Genomic DNA, 16,294 nt, shown 5'->3' with positions numbered 1-16,294 from the left:
AAGGAAACTAATTGCTTTAAGTGGTTCCACCTAGCAGTATGGCTCTTCTAACCTTGTCCTACATTGCGATTAGCTTTTAATGTTTCATAATTAGTGATGGCACTGGAGAAGAAGTCAGAAGGCTAAGGGTTTGTTGGGTCTGCCCTTGAGAGCCGCTCTAATGAATCAATGGATGGCAATAATTGTACTAGTCATTACTGAATCAAGTGATCTGCAGAATAATGTATTGATTTTTGCTCTTTCTTACTACATAATTATTCTGTATCACAGTATTGCACTATCAGGGGAATCAACTGAAGGGCAAGTAGAATCTGTTTTGGAGTTTTGGATCTGTCTTGTTCGTTTATGAAATAGAGAAATTAACAATTTAAAAAAAAAAAAGCTTGACATTAGAAGTTGCAAAACAACGTATAAAATGAAGCTTTATCAATCTAGAGGCTTTTCTATGCGTGCGCTGTTTTTTTCTCTCTTTCATAGTTCTTGCGTTACCTCAGATAAGTTCTTTTGTGTAACATGATGTTCAAACAAACCATTTAAAAGTGATGAACCCAACAGTCTGAACCGCAGAACATGAGCTTTACCTCTGAACATTGTGGGCTTGTGGGGCTATTTCATCATTAAATATGTACCGTTTGTAACTGTATCCCACAGGCAATAATAGGATGGGGATTTAAGCTATGAACATGTCTTTCAATATTTATCAAACAGCAGATTTGAAACATAATTTTATCCCACTTTATTAGATAAAAATGTGAAATGTTATCCTTATGTTGTCTTTTAAAAATGATTCTATGTAAAGACACCTAATAAGCAATGTTGGTAAAATAATTAGTATTATTATCTTATCATTAAGCTGATATTTTTAGTTCTTAAAATTCTCTCTCTCTCTCTCTCTCTCTCTCTCTCTCTCTCTCTCTCTCTCTCTCTCTCTCTCTCTCTCTCTCTCTCTCTCTCTCTCTCTCTCAATACATATAAATATATATACATTTTTCAATTGATGTTGATTCGGTTTTAAAATGTTTGCAAAAGTTGATTTCACAAGCTTATAGCATTACCTTGTTATTTGACTATGCTATTGATTACCCCTTATTCTTTTTTATGTCGAGCAGGGCACATCACAAAACTGCTAATTAGCAATAATCTGTTTGTCAATAATTCACAAGAGTGCAGAATTTAGATAAGGAGAAGTTCAGGTTTGAAATACATTATCACAGCTCTTTTTGTCCCTTGAGGGTATTTTGTTGTATAACCTTCATGATTCTGTATTATGAAAAAAAATAAAAAAAATAGCTTCAATAAAAATGTGATTAAAGTAATTATTTTCCAATTTTGTACAATGTCTGCATGTTTAAAAATCTAATCTTTAAAATGACAACAAAAAAAAAAAGTTAAATCATTTGAAATTTCACTTTTTAGTTCTTGTTCAAAGGTAAAACAGTTAAATTGTGTGCATTGAAACATTCAAAATGGTTTATAATGGTAATTAAACAGCAGAGGAGAGCATTTTTTTCATAGATTTTATTAAAACAAGTGTCATCAGGATTGTGAATTCAGAAGGTGACCACAAGACACCCCAACAATGTCATATGAACTGAATAAAAAGTCCCATATCATTCAGTGCAGTGCACTGCAGCTCAGATCAATACCAGGGTGCAATTAACCTGACAGGGGCGGTGGAATCCATTCCGTGTTTTCCACCTCACTTACTGTGCTAACTGAGATATTCAATTAAAGATTCCTCTTCCCTCTCTGAAGCGGCTCTCCAGGGCAGATCTTCCGAGCGACCCGCCCTATGTTAGAAATAGGAAAATCCAATAATAACAACACAAGAAAAAAATGAAAAAATGAGGCAACTTTGATCACGCATGCTCCCTTGTCATCCACCTTATACACAACATTTGTTCTAAGTTGGAAAGTCGCGGAAAAGCCAGGAAGTAACGTTACAGGTAAGACTTTTGTGTTTGGATGAGCTAACGTTACACCTCACTAGTCAAATGTAACAATTTGTTTATGACTCCAGTGAGTTTGATATGATCAGGTATTTGTATTTGAATGGGTCGATTGTGTGTAATTCAGTTATTGCGTTTATAAAGCTTCTGTTTTGAATGGAACGCGTCACTTAGTGCAGAACGTGAGAACTGAAACTCTGCGCACCTACAATCACCTACTGTACATGCGGGACAGTCGCGGACCGGTTCAGGGAAACCGCGCGCTGTTTTCTATACGTTAGTCTAAAAGTAGTTCACAACTTTTTGATCGCCTCCGATAACCCGTGACTTGCCTGTCCTTACCTGTCCGCTCGATCTACAGTTATTAAAACAATTAGATATGTAGCCTAACACATATGTTGCTAACACACACTGTAATATCAAGATCTGTAGCCTACAGTACAAGTCGTACTTTTTTTTTCCTCTTTGACGCTATTTTACGTAATGTAAAAATCAGTGTAAGACGAAAGAGAGTTTGACATTGGAGGTTTTATGAAAGCTTAATAGCCACAACGTGATCGGGCACCTAACAGGTGTAAGCCACGCGAGTGCAAAGTGAAAGCATTGCGAACAAGTATGTAACTTGCGTGGTTTGTTTTTGTGTATATATAGGATTTCTGTCAGTAATTTAGTACCTGACTTTTTTGTGTGATATTTTTGGGTTATGTAAATCATAATGCCAGTATTTTATGACAGCTAGGGTTTATAGTCCATTTAGTTTTGTTGATAGTAGCTACTGTACAAACTGTTGTTATGGTTACCTCCATAAGCGAACGAACACAACTTTTTAATTTAGCGCACTCTAACTTGTAGTTGGTGAAACTTTTGATTAATCTGTTGAAATAAAAATATATATTTTTTACAGACCACCCAACTTTTTGTTTTGGTTTCCTTTGGAGGGGTTCAAATCTTAATTGGTTAAATCTTAAACGACAAGTTTGGAAGCTTGTCATATCATCACTGTATATTTACAGTGAAATAGTCACCACTGCTGCCAATTCTTTGGTAAATTTAATATACATATATTGGCACAATATAGTTAAGCCATTATAATGCTTTCAGTGCCATGCTCTCAATCATAAATGAATTGTTAGATATTATTTTTATTCTGAGCAATAGCCTATGTTCCATTGCATCTTATAAAGTCAATAGGTCATTAGAGGACAGCAGTAAGGTAGAAGGTGACTTGCTTTCTGTTTCAACTGTTTAGTCAGTTTGTCTTTGACAAAATTAACTTCTTATAACACTACACTGTTCATGTTACATGTATTGATTTAATTACTAGCAATAACAATAGCTATGTACACTGTAAAAAATGATTGCTGTGATTATTTATCACAACTTAAAATTCAACATTAGAATAAGAAATAATGTGTTGTTTCAACTTAAAAAGGTACGTAGTTAACTTTAGTTAAGTTGAATATTTAATTAATCTCAAGAAATTTTAAGTTGTTATAACTAATTGCAGCAACATTTTTACAGTGATCTCCACAAAATAATTGTGCATTAAGTAGTCTACATAATTAGTATTACTCATCTTTTTAAATACACAGTTTCATGAAGACTAATGTAATGTGGGATCCAGTTCTTTCAAGAAAACACGATCATTATTATACAATATTTCAAAACAACATTCCCTCCTTTTGCCACCCTTCCTTTTGGATTTACTGACTAATAATAATATAAGTATTTACTACAGCTTGTGTTTTTTAAAAACTATTTTAGTGGTATTAGTTTGCGAGGTGTATTTCCTTTCATTATGTGTGTTTGTGTTGTGTCTGAAAGCAATAGCGTGTAAAAAGATCACTGCCACTTTAAACCCCAGAGTTCGCATATTCTCGCTGGATCTTTCTGCTTTGCTAATTATTGTGTTGTTTTCTGAGCAAATATGTCATATCCATGGCGACCAGGCAGGTTTATTGTCTTTCTCATGCAATGGTTCACATAAGTAATTAATTACTCTCTTTTCTCTCTCCCTGTCTCCAGTAAGCCAATCAGTTGAGGGGAAACATCTCGTGTTTAAAATGCCTGTGATATCCAAGAGAAGGTAAACAGAAACCTTGATGTTTAGAATTGAAGTGTTTGTGTGCCCTGAGCGTTTGGTGTGTGATGTGTGACCACTGTCTGTGGTGTGCGTCTACATATCATGCATTATGGTTTTGATCGTAATGCAAAATTATACATATTTAATAAGTAATTATGTGTGAGGACAGCCTTTTTGTGTGTCCTGGTCTCATACAAATGACAAGCTTTTGTGTCTAATCAATAGAATAATGAATGAATTCAGCATATTATAAAAAGTCAAATTATTAAAGCTTATTGAAATCCATTAAATGCATTCGAAACCTTCACAGGTTGCTTGTAATTGGTTATTAATGTGGGCGTTATTAGGGACAAGCTTTGTTTGGGGCCCCGTCCCACAGTGTTGATCTGTAACATGTCTGTGGAATGTGGTGGCATGTGGCTCATGCCCGGAGACGCACTTCAATCTGGACAGCCATCCAGCTCGAACTGTCAGAGCCGTTTTACAGGTGTTGATCAGTCTCAGCGTCCATCTGCCTTGAATATTTCCTTCCTTCCTTACCTCTCCATCTCCATCTCTGCTATTCGTACTTTAAGAAGTTGCGTTTGATTTGCTGTAAAGTGCTGAAAGTTGATAAATGGTGGTTTTAACAGTAACACTAAAAGTAGTGGTGAAAACCTTTTCATGTCATTCAAACATTTTTGTGATGTTTCTTTAACTTGCAGAGGTTTCGCTGAATTACTGCAAGTGTCAAGGAGCCGGTGCTACCTAAGACCTGCTTTCTTTGTTTCTCTGACCTTGGCTTTGAACCCGTATAACCCTTGTGTTCAAATGTACATTCATGATTCTGCGCTATGCTTGACAGCTCACGAGATGTAATGCAATTGCTTTTTTTACACCACCACTTTGTAAATTGCTCGCTGTAATGATTTGGTATCTGTATTCACACTATTGTGAACCCTTGTAAAATCTTCCGTTCTCAACACGCAGGCATGCATCCATAGGCCACATGTTTGTTTAATAGTCATTATTATTTTTGTTTTAGTGCACTGGAAATGTCCTCTTTGCATGCTTGATCAACCAGTGGGGAAATCTAATATAATTGAGGTTCAAGGTGAATTGCATCCTGAGCATTTCCCCTTGACAGAAAGAGCATGCATATACTTGAGCAAAAATAAACAAATCACACTGACATCAGTAATATAGGCTTGATTTTGAAGGCATGGAATAAGTATCGATTTAAGCCTTCACTTCATAGATGAAAATGGCCTTTTTGGTAATTTGTCCTGGGTCCTTTCAATGCTGGAGGAGGCGAGCAAGAGAAACGGTTGGGGGGTGGGGGGTTGAGTAAGAGAGAGAGAGAGAGAGAGAGAGAGCTAACAAGACAGAGAAAGGGACATACTGCCCCTTTCCGAGCTCATTATCATTCTTAATAAGTCTTAAGGAAAGAAGGAGCAGTGAGTGTAAATGCAAGGTAATCCTAACACTGGCCAAGGTTACTGGGGACAAAGGCACATGCACACCCCTCCCTGCTGGTTGCACTGGGACACAGAATGAGCCGTACCCCCAGCAGCAGTTACAGAACCCTGCTAGAAGTGCATGAACTGATGCTTTCTGTAAAAATGTTTTGTTTGCTAACTTGAGCTTTAGGTGTTAACCGGAACTGGTTCTAAAAAATTTATTATAATATAATAAAATATAAATAAATTATATTATGTTATATTATTATACACTGTAAAAAAAAAAAGATCAATAAAGATGACATTTTTTTTACTTTGTTTTAACTTTTTTTTAACAATTTGCAAATTTTTATATAAGTTATACAAATTCAACTAATGTTTTTAAGTCAGATTAATGTAATTTAAGGTGAAATGACTTAAACATCCAAGTTGATTGTACTTAAAAATTTAAGGCAGCAGCTTTTTTTTTTACAGTATATTATGTTATATTGATGTAATAGTCAAGTCAAGTCAAGTCACCTTTATTTATATAGCGCTTTTTACAATACAGATTGTATCAAAGCGCTTCACAGTGATAACATGAAAACAATATAACAAAAACAATATAACAATATAACAAAGTTTGTTTCTAAAAGAAATTGCGTAAACGTCCACCTTAAGTAAGGCAGATCAATAATATTATTGAATATTAAATGTTAAATGTGTGATGTTTTAAATGTATTGTTAAATTGTTAAATGTAATAGTGATGTTAACGTATGTGCAACATAATTTTTTTGACAAATTTGTTTTTAATTTAAATTCAATTCAATTAACTTGAATAATATTGCAATCAGGGTCAGAACTAAATGGTGTAAAAAATGACACAGAAATTCCCTTTCATTTTAATATAAATTAAATTGTATATATAAATATATTCTAGTTAATTATTGTAATGTATTTCAATTAATTGATTAAATTAAGGCATTTTATCTTAAATGATGGCACTTACAGTGTTTTTATTTGGTTAAAAATGGGCTTTATAAATGTAAAAAAAACCATAATATTTATATTAATTATGTAAATATTGCAAATTTATAAATAAGGTATTTTCTGACGCTGATATATGAGTGTTTAATTATTGAAAAATCAATGAAATCATTTTAAATCTCAAATACGCACCTTTTGATTAAATCTTATTCAGATCATGTTGAATTAATGTTTTATTTCGCATAAGAGCAGTCTGTTAATGCTGCACTCCGCGGTATTAAACCAGCACTTATGTTTGCAGTGTGCACTTGTTTGCTGTCAGGTATTTATTACAGTTCTGAGAGGATTAAATGATTGCATGGACAAAGCTGTGTTTAGCTTACTGGTGAGTTTAGTGCATCATCTGGCTGTCTTGTTTTGAATGCCCCTAGTTTGGAGGTCTCCCTGATCTATTTGTAGGCCTATTTCATGCCCTCAGAATATTATACACATCATGCAGTGCATAAATATCATAATGAATAGCAGTATAAAAGCAGGTCTTGATTGACTGCAACGCTCAGTGTGAATATGCAGCTGCTAAATGAACAAACACAACACAGACAAAGGCCAGCAGCTCTGCTTAACAGACCTGACTGTTTCTTCAGCTTCCCTCTGTCACTTAAAGATGATTTACCCCCAAACAGATGTTTTGAGTCTCACCGTTTGTTCTATTTCCTGCCCTTTCAAAGGTTATGAGTGAAATGCAAAGCCTCAGCAGCGGTGCCCTCGGCCTGTAATTGCCCGTGTTTGTGCCACTGTTATCTTCTGGCTCAGAGATGGAAAATGTTGAGAGAGCAGAGCGCTGAACCTCTGGGAGCGCCTCGGCTTTGCACTGGTTGGCGATACAGCATCGGTCCAGTCCTGTCGGAGCTTGATTCCTGTTACAGCGCTCCCTGTAGTCTCAACCCCTCCCCGGTCCTGGTTAGGGTTTGTATGGCAACCTGCTCTCATCGCCCCCTGGGGCATCCTGGGAGGCAGAGAGCCATCGCCATGGTGATCAGAGCACAGAACCTCCGCAAAGCAGTCCATTGTGACTGGCGCGCGTTGAGGTGAGAGGAACAAAATGTCACAGCAACAGGTTTTTTTTTCTTTTTGTTGTTTTTGCCTTTAATGCCCGTAGGGGTTTGTTTAGCCTTTGATTCATCTGTGCTGCCGTCTGCTAAACGAGTTGTTTGTGATATCTGTTAATTGCCTCTTTTAAGTCATCCGTTTTGGTGCACGGTAGAAGGGAACGGGAGGAAGTGAAAACAAATGAAAACTGAGTTTGCGGTCAACAATCCAGAGGGATGAGAGAAGCGTATTATCATGAGATGGTTATCACCCCGTTTGATTCATTTGTTTTTTTTGTACAAAACTTTTTTATTGTAGGTGGTGAATTCTTTTTTTCTCAGTCTCAAGTATTTGAACAAATGTCCTCAAGTATTCAGGGGTTTTAGTCAAGTATGAATCTTATAATTCCCAGCTCTCACAAGCCAAACTTGAGTGAGATTCTAGCAAAACTACAGGTTGATTAATTTGACTTGAACTCCCCACTTTAATCTTCTTCTTAATGGATGGATGTTGAAAAAGTCTCTTTTTTGTTGTTGCACTGAGCATATGAGATCGGTTGTTCTCCACTAGAGGCAGCAAGAAATGAAATCCTGCTGTAGGCTGATGCTGAGAGCCCCTCGCAGAACACTAAAGTCTTTCAATTACTGGAGAGAAAAAGCTCAAACTTATTTTGTAAAACCTAAAGTACCACTGAGATTTACCTCAAGCTGAACCGATCTAAGACTTATGCAAAAGCACAGCGTAAATCTGTTCTTATTTAAAGGGATAGTATGCCAAAAAATGAAACTTGAAATCATTTATTGTTATTATTTACATGTAATTAAGTTTGGAACCATGTGAGGGTGAGTAGATGATGACAGAAGTTTCATTTTGGTTAACTGTCCATTCCCTTTGATATTGATTTTTGCAGGGGTATGGCATACTGGAGGTCATGTCTCACTTTGTTTAACTAAGGAAATATATTTATGTGTCGTACTTAAAAAAAAAAAAAAAAAAAGAAAGTATTTTAGCACCAAAGATAGTGGAAAGTTTTTTTTTTTTTTTGGTTGGTTGGTAAGAAGACTGGGTTCAAATGCAAACGTAACATTTTGTTTTCCATGAAAAAACATGAGGGTGAGTAAATTATGACAGGCACTAATAGTGGTAGAAGTAGTAATAAAAAATAAAAATAATGGTTCCACTTGAAGCTGCTCCTTCATGAGCTGTATGCCAAAATCATCAGTATTAAAACAATAAAAGACCTGAAATATTTCAGTTGGTGTGCAATGAATCTAAAATATATGAAAGTTTAATTTTTATCATTACATTATGGAAAATAATGAACTTTATCACAATATGCTAATTTTTTTAGAAGGACCTGTATATATATATATAGGTTATTGCACTGAAAATCAACTTGACTGGAAATATGAGGGGCACGTGCTCTAAGAGCTTCTGCACTCTTGTTAAAGATGATGTTTGTTCATCTTCCTCTGTGGTGTTGTTTATCATTTGCTGTTGGGGCTTTTAGTTTATGTTAATTGATGCACGTGCAGTAGCAGACATACGGTGCGCTGTGACAGGCGGGGCGGGAAGGCCGTGGCCGAGGGACAGGTCAGAAAAAGGGGCTGCAATCAGCGAGTCTGAGCGGGAGGAAGGCGCCTGTTTCTCCTCTTGTAACCTCAAGGAGGATGTGGGTTGCATTCGGTGACAGGTTCAGTGTTGAGTCTGGCCTCTGGGGTGGGAAGGGACTGCTGCTCTCCTGAGGTGCGGAGGGGCTCAAAAGTCTACCACACCTCTGACTCGTGCTGCACTGAGCCAAAGACTTAGTCTTACTCTGTTCTTCTCCTGTTGCATTTGTTGCCATTTATCTTGAACACTAAAAAAATATTTAATTGAACTTCTTTCTATTGTGGACATTGGTTTCATACACTAGAAGTGGGGTTTCTTAACATTAAACTAAACTGCAAACTCTAATCTATTGAATCTCTTGCAGTTAATTACTAGTTGGCATTAGCTCACATTAGCGTGCTCAAGCTTAAAACCACTATCTGAAGTGTACTGTATAGTGGTGTTTGTTTTTTAAAGTCACAATGTATAGACAGATCTTTTATATTGTGATGTACATATGAGTGAACATTTTCGTTACTTGAAATAACATAAAATCTAATGTCTTAAAGGTACACTATGTAAGTTTTGGCCTTCTAGCGGTTAAAAAACAAAACTGCATGCATTTTGCAGAAGATCATTGTTTTGGTTGCGCTTCGGCTCTGTGTGACTGTGCGGATGAATATGACCCTTCACAGTAGGGTGCTTCTCCAAATGCTTCACAATGAACTCTGTTAGAGAGCTATATATGGCAATTTATCTGTTCGGTAATATAATAAAAACAGCATCTCCGCATTGCTTTTACAACATTTCAAATCCCTCAGTTCTCGCCACCTCCGAAAAGCCAATGTTGATTCTAGTTTTATTATAAGCTCTGTCGCGTTCTCTTTTATGCCAGCAGACTCTCCTTTGTTTCCTTTGTCCTTGTTTTTTTTTTTAACGGTTGATTCCCCAGAGGTTAAAGATTTAGCGGGCTCCTCATCAACCTTTCTTGCTCGCTGTGACAACTAACCTATGGCACTCCCACACCATACACGCTAGGGATGCTTCGAATCTGAATCATCCGATCCATCTTTTTTGTTTCCGATACCGATTCTGATACCGGGAATTCAGTATTGGCCGATACTGAGTACCGATCCGAAACAAAGGTAAAATGTTAAAAGTACTGAATTACTTAATAAGCTGTATGCAACCACAGTACTATGTTGTTCAATATTCATATTTTCAGTTCTATTAAAAGTAATTTTACATCATGGCATCTAATTACATTTAAATTTACAGTCACAGACTAGTTAGTATACGTGTCACAGTGTGAGAAAGAACATGAAAAACAAAGAAAATAATAAATGCAGCTCAATAAATAAGTCTCAAAATTACTTTAGTCATTTACTGCATACTTATCTCTCACGGAGGAGCGGAAGCATAAAAGGAGGAGCTACGATGGTGAAGGACGAGAGAGGAACAGCAGGCCTGATTTTATGTTGTGTTTTGTTTCTGTGGCCAGCAGTCGTCCGCGAGCTGCTGGCTGGTTCACATATAGCGCTAGGGCAGTTGCGCTCCGGAGGCGTCTGTTGGTTCTTGTCACGTTACCTACGGTGCTCTTGAGGCATTCTGGAAAGTTGAGATGTTTTTATCTCGATGCGGCGCGGACGCGCTTGGAAAAAACGAGCGCATCGCATCGCACCGCGACCGCGTCGCTTCCATTATGAGCGCGCCTACATTTGAAATAACGAACTTGAACGCGCAAAAGACGTGATATGCGAACAGGCCCTTATACTTTCATTTTTTAATGCATTTTATTTATTTATTAAAATGTTTGAATATTCGCCGGTTCCCGCCTCCTTCCCATAACATCTGAACTGCGTTACAGTCAGCTACACATATGGCATCTGAATATATATTTATTTATTACATGGCTTGGTTGAATTCTAATGTAGAATGCGGTCTGTTATTTCTTCATAACAGACCGCTGACGCTGCTAAGAAATCTCTGTAAATGCTTCATTAAATTTGTAGTATTATAATTAGAAGTTTTATCACCACCCCTCGGAACATTTACTTGGCATATACTGCAAACCACGTTGGAACTTGCTGGCTTAACTATTGTGAAATACCTTCAAACCACAGATGTTTTGGCTTGCTCCATGCTGTTCGCTGTTCACGTTGCTAGCGTATGATGTCACACACTGCGCACAGCACAGTGGCGGCGCGAAAGCTTTTAATCGCCGGCATCTCCATAAACTTTTATATCGCCTAGCAGATCGGGGCAGATTGTTGCCGATACCCGATCTAGAATTTTATTCAGTATCGACCCCGATACCCGATACAAATATCGGATCGGAGCTTCCCTAATACACGCGTCAAAGTAGCCGGAGTAACTTTTCTCCATTTACGGATATGATGAGACGCGGCATGGGCCATGCATGAATGCATGGGCGCATGGGCCATCGGGGAAATGTACACATGTACGCAATTTCCCGTAAAAACTATCCCGCTAGGTCTAAAATATAAATACTTATAATAGGCTTACCATAGTGAATGATGATGTATTGATGTATTGAATTAAAATAAATAATAATTAAAAACAATAATTAAATAATACAGTCATTTATATATTATTATATTAAAATATATATGAAACTATTATTAATTAAATATATTAAAACAGCTATACATTTTAAGTGTATTTCTTCACTTCAGTTTTCTTTTGTCTTTCTCTTTCTTTTCATATTTTTGTTTTAAAGACACAATGATTTTAAAGCTGCTTCTTTCTCAAAAGAGAAAGTGTAGTGTCAGCACTGACGCCTCTGTTTTTACTCTCATCTTCAGCAATTGGATACTTGGCCTCCTATGTTACGGAACAACCTTATTGACCGCTTATTTGTCCGCTCCTTTTGACAGAGACCTCAGCGGTTGCCGTCTCAATCAGCTCGTGTGGTAATTCCACTTCAGAATTCCACTTGGCTGTCTGAGTAAATACATTTTTTAAGCATTTATTTGTACGCCGTGTTGCCAGAAGGAATTCCTCCCTTCTCCTGTAGCCACTCCAGTAATTAGCAAATTGATTAGGAGAACTTCAGCACACCTCCTTGGTTCTTATCTCCTCATTCTAGGACAGTATTGCAGTGCCATGGGACGGTGTAAATATTTTAAGGGGAAACCCTCAGCGAATCTCATTAATGGCTGTGGGGCTCTGCAGCTGTCTCCTGTTGAAGATCCTAGCCAATTTTCTAAACTGTGATTAAAGAAAAGTTTTGTATTATTTAAACATGCTGCGTCCTGTGGGTTTTTGCGGTGCCACCGAGGTCCTCCCCTAAGCATTTACGTGTGTTTGTGTTTTTTCTCTACTTTCTCTTCTCCGCTCCCTTTAGATCGATTAGTTTTGATTCAAAGGAGCAAAGGAGCTTTGAACGTTGTGGTCATTCTGGGATGCATTTTGCAAAATGTGACAAAGACCTCTCTTTTATGTACGAATCCTAATTAAATTTTTACCCCATCCCTACGCTGCAGACGCAAAGACTTGGTAGCAATTTGGCAGCTAATCACATTGAATTTTAAATGGGACTGTTTAAAGATGGCTTTAGATGCTCTCAGGATGGCACACTAGTGCAAATTAAGTCAGAATAGCATGCTGTTTGGAGAGAGAAACAATAAAGCCAAATCCACATCACAATTGTCTTATGCATTTACGTCAACAGACGTCTTACACTATTTGCTTTTCTCATTTAATTATTTGAAAGGAACAGGTAAACAATCAGCCGTTTTTTTTTTTAAGTAAATGGAGACAGGAAAACCGCAATTCTTTTAATTATTCTGCCTGTTACGTTATTCCGTCTTGTCCTTACAATTTATGTAATTGAGGGAAAATGCACAATCTAACAAACAGTAAGGCTGCTTGATTGGTAAAAGGATTTGGCACCGTAGAAACGATTCATCACTTCTAATTTGTGAGTAAAGCCTTGGTGAAATGGCAAACTCTTGTGGAAAAGCTTGTCAACAAATGTGTTTGTGCATAAAAAAATCAACGAAGAAGCTGTCCTCACACATTTAGTATACATCATTAAGTTCCTTGTAGCCAATCATATTGCCCATTCACCCAGCATTCCAGAACATATTAGTGACATCTCGTTAGCAGAAAAAAGATATCTGAGGGAAAAAATTACCAAGCAGGCTTCAATTGTTTTGTTCAAGTGGAATGACTGGAAAGAGCCATTCTCATGAAATGGGATATTTGTGCCGGTCTTTCGGTCTATTACATTTTGTTAAAGAGAAGCTTTTTTCTTTATAAAATGTTTGTCATTTGTCTTTCCTTATTTAACTCAATGTTTTTTCACATCAACATTTTGTAAGTAGTTACAACTGAATGAAAGCAAAGAGCATACAATGAAGCCTTTTTATTTAGTACAATGAAGGTTTTTTTCTAGTGTAATGCACTTTGTATGGAATAAAATGCATGGCTAGATTTGTTTGATTGATTTGTTTCCTAACAGTCATATTAATCTTGCATTGTTGATGTGGTTTCTGTAAAAACTGTCCCGGAAACCCTTAACTGCATAAGCGTTACAGTAGTTTTGGTGCGTTTTTGTGCTCCTTCTACATAAAGTTTGCATTAAACATGCTTAATAGTACATGATTTAGTGTCTTGGCAAATGCGAGATCACAGTTTGAGACACTGTTGAAATCTAGGAGAAACAATTGAGATATTAAAGAGATCTCATTTATCATTTTTCTTTTCCATGGGTTCAAAAATGTGACCTGTATAATAAAGTTTTGAAAATGACAAGGGGCTGGTATTTAAAGTTTCCATTTGAGTAATTGAAATTTCATTTGTGATAAAGCGATCTAATTTGTCATTATTCTTTGAAAAGTGAAAAGTTCAAAAAGTGAAAAAATGACCTAGGCTATATAATATATTTGACAATGAGAAGGAGCTGGTAACTAAAGTTTCTATTTACTCTCCATATCTATTGTGGACAAGGAGACACATTGAGATTTTAAAGAGATCTAGATATTGTGGAAACTGACCAATTTGTGCGTAATAAACTGCAATTCAGCTTCAAGCTAGAAACCTGTTATACACCTGTGTAAAAGAGACTATAAACCAAGGCCTTGCAGTTAAAACTGTCTCATAGTGTCGGTAAGACATCACCTTAACAATGCCAGCTACTTTTTCCACTCTGCTGTGTGATCGTTATGGGAAAATGTAAAAAAAAAAAGAATGTACAAACATTTTTGCTGTTTATTTTTACAAGCACACCTCAGCATTCTGTACTATTGATCTAGGGTGGAGAAGAATATGGGTGGGGAAGTGAATTTTGCCAACATAATAGGCTCATCAACTAATATAAATGAACAGATAAAGTTAAAACAAATAATTTGTTGATTTCCTGGTGATTGTTGGCTTTAGAATGATCCATTAGCTTCACGCTACAGAAGACGTGTGCAAGTTTTATTGGGGTTTAAACATCAGAAGCAGCCTCTGCTGTCAGTCTCTTCTAAATCCACATTCCAAACACTCCATGGGTCATCTTGCTCTTTAGCTGATCTATTTTGGGTCTTGTGATAGTGCTATACTGTATGTATGGACACAGACAGGAAAGACACGTGTTTGGCCGTGCTCGAAAATGTGTAGTTCAGTTTCAGCCGGCTGCACCTCCCACTGTCCCTGAGAATTCATTGGCTGCTTTTGGACTCGATATCAGTGGCATAGCTCGCCTTTAGTTGTAGTCGTTTTTTCTAACCTCGTAGTTGAAAAAATATGTTTTGAGCAGCAGTAGCAACAACTGAACCACATGACTTCTATTAGCAAATATTGTTTCAAGGCTTTATAGTGCAATGTAAATTAATGAATTGATCAAGATGATGACTGATCAACAGCGTGATAACGTAAAGACACACCCCATGGTAAACATCCTGTCAACCAGAGCTCACTGACTCAAGTTCAGATCCACACGGCATGTTGTTTGTTCACATCACAGCAGTTTAACTGTGGTGATAGTAACACACAATACTTGTTATTTGAGTATTAAGCCAATTGCATCAACTTGAGTAGTTCTCACAAAAAAAGTCAGTTTATTCACTCTTATGTAATTCCAAACCCGTATGACTTTCTATTTTGTGCGGAACACAAAAAAAATATGTTTTGTGGAATGTCCAAGCTGCTCTTTTTCATACAGTGAAAGTGAATAGTGACCAAAGATTTTTTGATCAATAATGGCTAAAATTACAGTATTTTTCTTACATAAATGATCATATATTGTCATAAGATTTAGAATTTAGTGAAAGAGTTGTGTGGACTACTTTTATGATGTTTTTTGGATGCTTTCTGACAGCCCTGGTCACCATCCACTTTCATTTTATGGAGGATAGCAGCGTGAACATTTGTCAGCATGTCTCCCTTTTGTGTTCCAAAGATGCAAGAATGACACACATGTTTGCAATGACGTGAGAGTGAGTAAATTATAACAGAATGTCATTTTTGGGTAAGCTTTTCCTTTAAGTACAGTAACTCAACTTAAATGAGTTTTGCTTTTCAAAGGAAAACGTCCTTCTGGTCATGCAAATCGTTATTCACCCTTTAAAACAATACAAAAGGCGGTAGACTTTATCGTTTTTAATAAAAAAACCTGACTTGGTGAAAGTTTAATTAATAAGGGGCTTAAATCTGTGGGAAGAGGAGGGAATAGGGTCTTTAAGGGGTACTTATTTTTCCATCTGGGCTATCCTCCAAAAAAACTAGTCAATTAGTCTCTTAAGCTGCAGAGACAAAAACGTTATTAGTTCTAGCAAAAAGAATAATGGGTTTAGAAGGTTTTGCTTGAGAGGCAGGCAAAACCCCAAGCTGAATCCTTAGTATTCATATTTTTTCATTTTCACATAATCGTGAAATACCAAGCAGATTATTATGCATGCGAGTGTGTTTTTTCCCCTCTCTAATAAAAGGCAGTTGGGAAGAAGGCCTGTCATGGTTAACAGACACAAAATAAAAGTTCCATAATGGGTGCTCAAGTAATCATTCAGTCGGATACCTTCGCAATATGTTGGCTTTGAGGTTTATGGATTTTTGCTTTGAGAAACAGAATAAACTCCCAAGTAACTACTTAACTGCCACGCAGGATTGAATACGGTTTGACCATTGTCTGTCAATGTTTGTGCAACCTTTTGTTTACTTTGTTGGTTAG

General features: G+C 36.7%; 1 long non-coding RNA gene across 1 annotated transcript in view; it reads left to right on the top strand.

The window, feature by feature from the left end:
- Positions 1–1,746: 1,746 nt before the first annotated feature.
- The window catches only part of LOC130074299 (uncharacterized), a 98,155-nt gene continuing 83,607 nt past the window's right edge, over positions 1,747–16,294 (top strand). Inside the window, exons 1-2 of the long non-coding RNA XR_008804585.1 lie at positions 1,747–1,946; positions 3,975–4,035. This is a non-coding gene — a long non-coding RNA (uncharacterized LOC130074299). The remainder of the gene's footprint in view (positions 1,947–3,974; positions 4,036–16,294) is intronic.

Source organism: Rhinichthys klamathensis, unplaced genomic scaffold (genome assembly GCF_029890125.1).
Source record: "Rhinichthys klamathensis goyatoka isolate OS25496 unplaced genomic scaffold, OSU_Roscu_1.1 h1tg000020l_1, whole genome shotgun sequence".
Taxonomy (NCBI): domain Eukaryota; kingdom Metazoa; phylum Chordata; class Actinopteri; order Cypriniformes; family Leuciscidae; genus Rhinichthys; species Rhinichthys klamathensis.
Note: the sequence above shows the minus strand (reverse complement) of the source record. Positions and strands in the feature narration are given on the sequence as shown.